Raw genomic sequence first — 10,127 nt, 5'->3', positions numbered from 1 at the left:
ATTATTTTTATCTAAGTCTTAAGGTTCTGTGTATTTCTGTGACAAAGGTCATCAGTACCATTTTGACTACACTACATATTTTAAGAATTTTGTGATGGTGTTTCCATACTTAGTATTTATCTTGAATAATCCTGTTTATGGCATATAAAGTAAGAATGTATAATTGAAAGTACTTGAGTTAATAGAAATCCCTCAATTTAAAAGTACAGTGTATGATACACTAATTGTGTGGATCAGTTCATAATTGTGCATTATTGTATATATTGTATGTATTGCACATAGAAAAGTTCAACGTAGGGTAGTAGAATCCACTGCATTAATAGTAATGTTCATCCTTTAATTTAGTAGCTAAATCCTTTTGATGATTTTGTGAATTAACATGTGATTGAGAAGCCAGTTAATTTGTGGAGATAATGCATAACTATACCAGCTATTATCCATTCAGTTATAGTCAAGCTAATTAACTAACTACATTGGTAGTTCACTCCATGGATTATTTTCTTCTAATATGCTAAGATTTATTAGATAGTCCAGTACCTCTTGCACTGATTACCCACCACGGAGGAAACATAAATAATTAATATCTTTTATACTCCAGAACTATCTTCCACTCCTGTAAGGGGGTGGGGATTAATTGCTAATAGTTTTAGCCTATTTATCTTCAGGCAGGACTAAAAAGAATTACGATACCATCTAGTTTGAGCTAATCATTGCCGTTTTTTAATTATCTGATTGGTCTTTTTAATTTTTTCCCCCAGTGTAGTCTTTTAATGGGAGGGGTAAAGACTCAGCCAGCTAATATGCAGCCTTCAAGGACACTTAGATGTGTGAAATGGCTTATATATAGGAGACCCCATTCATCCTTGACACCCATGCCACACCTCCCCCCTCCCAAGATTTTTGACAGCAAAGAACTTGATCATCCAATATTAGAGATAAAAAAATTATACATACTCTTATTTAAAACAGTAAGAATCGCTATTAGAAGTGACAGAATTATCAACACAGGTGAGTTGTCTGTAAGAAAACAGTGTTGGGAAGGCTGGGAAGGCATTCACTGGGACGGTAGTTTCATGCTAATCACAGAACCCTGTGTCCATACACAGCATGCTACTGTACAAACATGTAATACTCCTTAAAAATATAGGAATGCAAGAACAAGTGAAATGGTTTAGGATCAATTTTCCTGATAATTCATTTGCATAAAATCAAAAAGTTTCATCTGGGCAGGAACATAAATCTCTTCATCCTTTACATGTGTCATGTATATATAAAAGGAAAAAAGGAAAAAAATTTCTTAATTTCTTAAATTCTTTATTTGGCAGGGGTGGGGGGGCAGGGTTGCAGAGGGAGACAGAACCCCAAACAGACTCCCTACTCAGCACAGAGCCTGAGCACAGGACAGGATCTCAGGACCCTGAGATCATGACCTAAGCCTAAATCAAGAGCCAGAAGCTTAACTTACTGAGCCACCCAGGTGCCCTTGTAATTTAATACAAGCTTTATATGCTGCCTAGAAATCTGCCAGTTTATTTGAAGTCAAATGAAAATAAGTACAGAAATAAGTTTCAGTAAGATTCTTAAATGATAATGCATATCACTCACTGCATTCTTCCTGAACAGAGTTGAATGGTGCTAACAGTTTTCAAAAGCCTGTCCATCTTTTTCATTTTCTCTTCTCTTTGATAGTTGAAGATCAGAAGACCAAGTGCAAAACTGACTGTCAGAACTTGTCCAGAGGCAAACAATAAAAGCATAGGAAAAAATTAAAAGTGAGCCAATAATATTTCAGAGGCTTTGACAACAAACTTAAGCTGCTAACAGGTTTATTCTTGTACTGTTTTTGTATCTGATCTAATTTCATAAGAATCACCATACTTGTCTGTAGAACTGAGAATAAGCTTTTCTATGAGAAGTACATAACACATTGGAATTTGCTGTGCAATGGTCTTCACATGGAGATTTTTGCCACAGTTTTAAATGAAATTTATTTTTCAAAATGTGACCTTATGTAGTGAGTTACTAACATTTGAAGGTGTAAAATAAGGCAAATTTCAGAGGTAAATTGATAGACGTGTCTGAATTAATTCTTCTGATAAAACCAAATGGCTTTTCAGAGTACCTGGGAGGCTCAGTTGGTTAAACATCTGTCTTCGGCCCAGGTCATGATCCCGGGGTCCTGGGATTGGGTCACACATCAGGCTCCCTGTTCCTTGGGGAGTCTACTTCTCCCTCTGCCTCTCCCTCCACTCGTTCTCCCTCTCTCTCAAATAATACCTTTTTTAAAAAACCAAATAGGGGGCGCCTGGGTGGCTCAGTGGGTTAAAGCCTCTGCTTCGGCTCAGGTCGTGATCCCAGGGTCCTGGGATCAAGCCCCACATTGGGCTCTCTGCTCAGCAGGGAGCCTGCTTCCCCATCTCTCTCTCTGCCTGCCTCTCTGCCTACTTGTGATCTCTGTCTGTCCAATAAATAAAATCTTAAAAAAGAAAAAAATAATAAAAATTAAAAAATAAAAATAAAAAACCAAATAGCTCTTCATTACACAGATTTATTGAGGTATATTGACACAAACTATGCATATTTGAAGTAAACAATTTTGTTTGACAAATGTATATATCTGTAAAATCATAATCACAGTTATGATACGTTGTACATATTTAACCGCACTAGAATATTCCTCATGCCCTTGGTAGTCCTTCTGTCTTCAAGCAAGCACTTATCACCATAGTTTCATTTGCATTTTCTTTAACTTTATGTAAGTAAAATCATACGTATTTTTTTTAACTTGGCATAATTGTTGGAGATATATCCATGATGTTGGAGGTATCAATAGTGCATTCTTTTTTGTTGCTAAGTAGTATTTTCTTGTATGGATAAAATAACTTGTTTATCTATTAGTCTGTTGGTACATTTTAGGGTTATTTCCAGTTTGGAGTTATAAAATTACCGTGAATATTCACATACAAGTCTTTGTATGAACATACAGTTTCATTTCATTTGGATAAATACATAAAAATGGAATGTCTAGTTCATATTTCTTTTTTTAAAAGATTTTATTTATTTGACAGAGACAGAGAGGGAACCACAAGCAGGGGGAGTGGGAGAGGGAGAAGCAGGCTTCCCGCTGAGCAGGGATTCTGACGTGCGACTCGATCCCAGCACTCTGAGATCAAGACCCGAGCCGAAGGCAGCCACTTAACCGACCAAGTCACCCAGGTGTCCCATCTAGTTCATATTTTTAGCTTTTAAGAAATTTCTACAATGTTTTCAAAGTGGTTGTACTATTCTGTGTTTCCACCAGCAGTTTATAAGAGTTCTGTTTGTTCTACATACTCACTAACACTTGATGTAATCAGTTTTAATTTAGGTCTGTTATCCATTTAGGGTTAATTTTTAATCTGGTCCAAAGTATGGATATAAGTTAATATATCTGTGCATAGTGAACAACCTGATAATTCCAGCACCATTTATTGGAAGACTGTTCTACACTGAATTGCCTTTGTATCTTTGTTGAAAATCAACTGACCATCAATTGACAATTCAACTGTTGTTTTTTTTTTTAACTATTTTGATTCATTTATCTCTTTGGCTAGCATATCGATATCACGCTTTCTTCATGACTGTAGCTTTATACTAATAGAGTCTTGAAATCACAATAATTCCTCCAACTTTTTTAATCTTTTACAAAGTTGCTTTGGCCATTCTAGATTCTATGCATTTCCATGTGCATTTTAGAATAATGAGCTTGCCAATTTTTACCAAAAAAAAAAAAAAATACTGCTAGAATTTTGATCAGACTTGTAATAAATTTGTAGATCAGATTTGCAAGGAATTGACATTTCAGTATTGAAACTTCTGATCTATGAATATGATACATGTCTCCATTTTATTTAAGTCTTTGAATTTCAGTGTTTTGTAGTTTTCAGTATGCTGTTCTTACACATTTTTTGTCATATTTATCCTTAAGTATTTCATATTTTTTGATGTTATTGTAAATGGTATTTTTTAAAATTTCAGTTTACAGTTATTGGTGGTTAATATACAGAAACACAATTTTGCATTTTGATTGTATTCTGCAACATTGCTAAACTCACTTAATTCTACTAGCTCCTTTTGTAGATTTCACAGTCTTCCACATAGATGATCATCTGAGAGTCACATGTGAATAAAGAGAGTTTTCTTTCTTTCCAATCTGGATATGTTTTGTTTCTTTTTCTTGCATAATTGCATTATTGTGCATGAGTCAGCAAGCCTGTTTTTGTAAATGAAGTTTTATTCAAATACATTTGTTTATGTATATTATCTTCCCTTCTTTCACGCTACAATGATAGTTTAGTGGTGACTACAAAGATGAAATGGCCCCACAAAGCCTGACTTATTTACTACTTGAACCTTTATTTAAAAAATTTTTTTTTAATATTTTTTAAAAAGGCTAAAACCTTTAGTAAGGTATTAAATAGAAGTGGTAAAACCAAACATTTTTACTTTGTTCATTATCTTAGGTGAAGAGCATTCAGTCTTTTCACCAGTAAGTAATGTTAGCTGTAGATTTTTTATAATTTCCTTATATAAGATTGAGCAAGTTCCCTTCTTTTCCAAACTTACTGAGAGTTGGAGGGGTTTTGGTTTTGTTTTAGTCAAGAATAGGTGTTGGCTTTTGAATCCTCTGAAGTGATCATATGATTTTTTAAATTTGTAACATGTTAATATGATGAAGCCAACTTTGAATTTCTGAGATAAACTCTACTTGATCATAATGTATTTTTTAATACATTGTTAAATTTGATTTGATAAAATTATATTTAGGGTATTTATGGTTATGTGTATAATTGATGAGTTAGTTTGTAGTTTTCTTGAAATGTCTTTCATTTTGGGATCAGGGTAGTACTGTTCTTATAGAATGAATTGGGAAATATTTCATCTCCTTGATTTTCTGGAAGGTGCTATGTATTAGATCTTCCCTAAATATATGGTAGAATTCACCAGTGAAACCACCTTTGTAGAAAGATTTTCAAATATAAATTCAGTATCTTTTAATAGATAGAGAGGTGTTTAGATTATGTCTTCTTGTTTAGGCTTTGCTAGTTTGTGTCTCAAGGAATTTGGCTATTTCATATGTTTTCAATGTATTAGCATATATTTACTTATATTCCTCTAATTACTGCTTTGGCTGCATCTCATAAGTTTTGATATGTTATATCCCATAAATTTGCATTTTAATTCAGATCAAAATACTTCCTAATTTCACTTGACCAGTGAGATATTTAGAAATGTGTTATTTCACAAATATTTGGAAATTTTCCAAGAATCATCTGTTACTTATTCCTAATTCTGTTTTGAATGGAGAACATATTTTTTTTTATTTGGATCCTTTTAAAATCATTGAGATTTATTTTATGATCCAGTGTATGGTTAATCTTGGTGAATGTCCCATGTGTATTTCTGCTGTTGTTGGTTGTTATGTTCTATAAATGTTTATTAGGTCAAGTTGGTCAGTAGTGTTTTTTAGTCCTTTTGTATCATTACTGATAAGTGCTAGCTAGCATGGCTTATCTTTCCGTCCTTTTACATTTATCCTATTTATGTCTTTATATTTAAAGTGGGTTTCTTTTAGACAACATGTAGTTAGGTCTTGTTTTTTTTTAATCTAATCTAATAATCTGTGCCTTTTAATTGGAGTCTTTAGACCATTTACATGTAATATGATTACGCATCTGATTGGGTTGAAGTCTACCATCATGCTCTTGTTTCTGTTCTTTTTCCTTTTACTACCTTGTTTTTAGATTGACTGTATGATTTCATTTTATTTCTTTTCACTTATAAGCTGTAATCTGTGTTAATTTTGACTGGTTAGTTTTCTTCTCATTATGGGTTATATTTTTGTGCTTCTTTCACCTGATAATTTTCAATTGGATGATTAAATATTTTGAACTGTTCTTTGTTGAGTGATGGATATTTTTGTATTTCTGTAAATATTACTTGGGTTTTGTATGTAGTTAAGTTGCTTAGGAACAGATTTAGTCTAGGTGTAATTTTCCTCACAAGTGAGGCAAAACCTTTCTGAGTACTGTGCCAGATGCCCCATGAATTAGGATATCTTCCTCTCTGATTGGTGAGAGCAGGAATTGTTCTGGCTCCGTCTGAGCTTTGAGTATTATTCTCTCTAAAACTTTTAGGTGGTTTTTTCCTCCAGCCTTGTAGACTTTACTGAAATGCATGGACATGTCATTAGTACTCAGTTGAGAACATCTTCTAAATATCTCTAGAGTGGCCTTGTGTATGGCTTTCTCTTGTCTTACAAATTGTAGTTGCCTTGGCCTTCCTAGACTCCATATCCTCCTGGGTTTTGCCTTCCTGCTCTGTGGCCTGGAAACTCCACATAGTTAGCTGGGAGCAATCACGGGGCTCTTTGTTTTCCATCTGTTAGGGATCACTTCCTATTGTCTGATACTCAGTGCCTTGAAAACCATTTTTCAAGCAGGAGATAAATCTGATTCATTGTGACATCTTGGCCAAAAGTGGAAGTGAAGTCTTAATTTAGATTTGCACTACTTCTTTGTTGCAGGAAAGATTTGGCCTAACCTTCAAAATCTTGCAGAAGTGTGGGGGTTCACAAAGTTACTACCCCCCCCATTAATTCTTCACCACGTATCCTTATGTTTACCCAGGTATCTTGTGTTTTTAGTCAGTACTATTTATGAAATTACTTGACAGAAATAGCTTTGTAAATATTAAGAATGTTCATACTCAAGAAAGAACAATTTGCTTTATTTTGTTAAGATTTTTTTTATGGTTAAACATTTGAGTAGAAATTCTCTGTGTGATTATAGTATGAAATATTAAAATCTCATGAGAACAATTCAGATATAAGTAAATGTAAAGAACTGCAGCGGAAATTGATAAAGAGGTCTACTGAGTGGCTGAAAGAATGATCTTATTATTGCACATACTTCTTTTGAATTCACTATTAAAAAAATGTGTCTGTATTTAAATGATTATGTGAAACAAAAAAATTTTCCCCAAATTACTGCTTTCAAATCCTTCCTAAGACTTTCTATGTAAAAGCCACAATAACTAACAAATTCTTTAAAACTGTATAAATTTATAGAAGCTTAAATATTCGGTGGATTACCTTCTCAGAGAAGATACAGATGTATCTTTATGCTTTGTTTTTATTTCCATATGTTTAGGTTAGAAGCTGTTGCTTTAAATTGGATCTCAAGAAATAATTTTGACACATTTGACCACTTTTGGTTTGTTGGTTCATTTACTTGCCTATATGTTAATGATGAAGACTGAAGTTAACACCATCCTAAAAATGGGGAAAGCATTCAAAGTGGTAATAACAAACTGTTCAAGCTCTCCACTTTAAAATTTGGAAATTCAGGGAACATACAAGACCACAGTTTATTTTGCCTCATCCTCTGAACCTATCGTGGAAATAGTTTAGCTCCTGGGAAAGAAAACTTCTCAGCCTCAATAGGCTGTTTACTAAACCTATCACCAAAAACGGTTTACAGATTTTTTTCTTGATATGAATATGGTAGTCCTTTAAAAAAAAACAAAGATGAAGCCATTAACGATGTCAAACAGCATAGTGTCTCTAGCTAGATTCTAGCCATGAATTGACTTTACAACTTAATAATGAATGTGTTTTACCATCAGGCACAAGTTTCCCATGATGACTGTATTAAAAATTTTCAGTTTTACATGTGAAAGTCCTAATACCAACCTGGAAAAATTGGTTGCATTGATGACTAATGAACTTTGCATATTGCGGATTACCATATTACCTGAATTCATCTTACAATATTGGCAAAGTATCTGAATTCTTAATGGGACACATACTTTTTTTTTTCCCAAGCAGGTATTAAAAACACATTGCTTTTCAGAGAGTCTTAGCAGAGTTGCTGCACTATTTGTCTTTTTGACAGTAGGTTAAGGTTTGGAATGTATTGAAATTGCTTGGAAAGATTCATTATAATCCTCTGTTTTCTTCCTCATAAATTAACTCCAGTTGACTGTGCCATTTGTTTTCAGATATATGGAAAAATATGTGGTTTACTTTAAAACTGTTTCTACTCCAAAAAGTGAATTTTGTTAAATGAAGGAAGAGAGCATAGCGGTTGCAAAGTCTCTGTTTTCAGTTAGACTTGTAGTTAATTATAAATGTTGTTGGTACTGAAACATCAAAGTTTTGTTTTGTTTTGTTTTGTTTTAAGAGACAGGCTAAAAACCATGGGGGTACTCGTGTTTAATTTCAACTTCCAGCACAGTACATGAAGTTTTGCATTTAAAGTGCTTTCATATGGCTTTGTTTTAAGAGAAAAAAGAATATGAATTTGCTCTATAAAATATAAACATTTTTAAGGCACCCTTTTCTCAATTGTCAAAGTAGCCTTAAATTCAGATCTTTTTTTTTTATATGTTTATCAATTCCATGTAGTAATTTTAAGATGTATCTGGTCTTTCCTGGATGAAATTTACATCTCTAGATATAAATCAAACAGTAAGTCATGGGCTTTTACATATGAATGCTTGATAATTTGCCAATGTACCCTGTAGTTCTGAAGGCACTGATAATTCAGAGATGAATTCTGTTCTTTAGTCATGTACAGGGAGGAGTGACAGAGAATGTAGACACTTAAGTGGCCCACATCACCTACTGCAATATTTACCTTCTTACATCTGAAGGCTCACAAAGCATGCCGCTTAGGCATATTGATTATTTTGAATTAAAGTACTTAAGAAATAACCAGTGTAAAAAGGACACTCTGAACACAGGAAATAAACCTCCCATGTGAATTTATCCTTTCTATACCAGGTAGGGAGAAAGCATCATTATTGCCAGAGATAGGGAATTCAAGGCCAAGAAGGCTGGATAAGCAAACTTTGTTACTTCTTCATTAATTTGTTACCTTAAGCCCAAACCTCTTTGCTTTGTCAAATCTTCACAGATACTGTTTCTTTGTCTGAAAGCTATAAAAGCTTCCTGCTTTGGTCACTTTTTTTGAAGTCTCTTATCTTTGGGGCTCCCATGAGTATGAAATTAAATTTGTTTTTCTCCTGTTTGTTTTATGCCAATTTAATTATGAGACCAGCCAAGGAACCTAGAAGGGAAGAAGGGAAACCTTTTCTTCACCTGCATATTAATCACTCAAGTCCTGGACTAAGCGTATGTGTTATGGTTATAACATAATACTTGGGAGGAATTCACATTCGCAAGGAAAATGTTAATGCAAATTTCACGAAGTGTTAACAAGCAGGAAAGTTTGTGAAGTTGCCCTTTGGTTTCTTGACCAGCTACTTTCAAACTCATCATTCCCTGCGGGCGGTGGTTGACTGGGCTCAACGTGCTCAAGTAATTGCAGAATTATCTATTAACTCTATTAACTTCATTTAGTATTTACTGTTTGAGAATTTTTCTAAATAGGCTTTCCTTGAAAGTCCTCTAGGCCTCTTTGCCATCTTTAATTATTCCCTGTTCTTTGGCAATCTCATTCACTTCCATGATTTCAATAATCACTTCCATATGAACTCCAGCCTCATATTTCCAATAGGCTACCTCATGGCTCAACATGAATATCCTGCCACCGCATCAGATTCCAGGTTAAAGTCATCATTTTCTCTCCTAAATCGTTTCTTCTTTTTCTTCTTTCTCTCTTTTATCCTCCTTGTTACTGAGATTTTATTATCCATCAACTTGAACTAAAAAATACAAATTGATTATTCTAACAACACCAAGATTCTCTCACATCCATCCTCCTTTCTATTTAACTGTCCTCCATTACTGTTCTGTATTACTCAGGCTCTCAACTGCCTTCATAATTATTTATCTTCCAAACTGGGACATTTTTGAGTGTAAAAAAGACATTGTGGGGAGTGAAGAAACTCTTTCAATACTTACACTAGTACAACTGACACACATTGAAACTGCCCCTTTCAAACCTGCGCATTTGGTCACTGTGCTCTAATTAATCTTATTTTCTTTCCTTCCTATAACTAATCATCCAAAGCACTACCAGATTTAGCTTCTTAAAGCATTGCTTTAATCATGAGGTCTCCATCTTCCTAATTCTTCGATGGCTCTAAATTGTCTAAAACAAAAAAAACCCTAAACATCCAGG

The sequence above is a fragment of the Martes martes genome (assembly GCF_963455335.1).
Source record: "Martes martes genome assembly, chromosome: 3".
NCBI lineage: Eukaryota > Metazoa > Chordata > Mammalia > Carnivora > Mustelidae > Martes > Martes martes.
The sequence above is the reverse complement of the archived record's forward strand: the minus strand, read 5'-3'. Positions refer to the sequence as shown.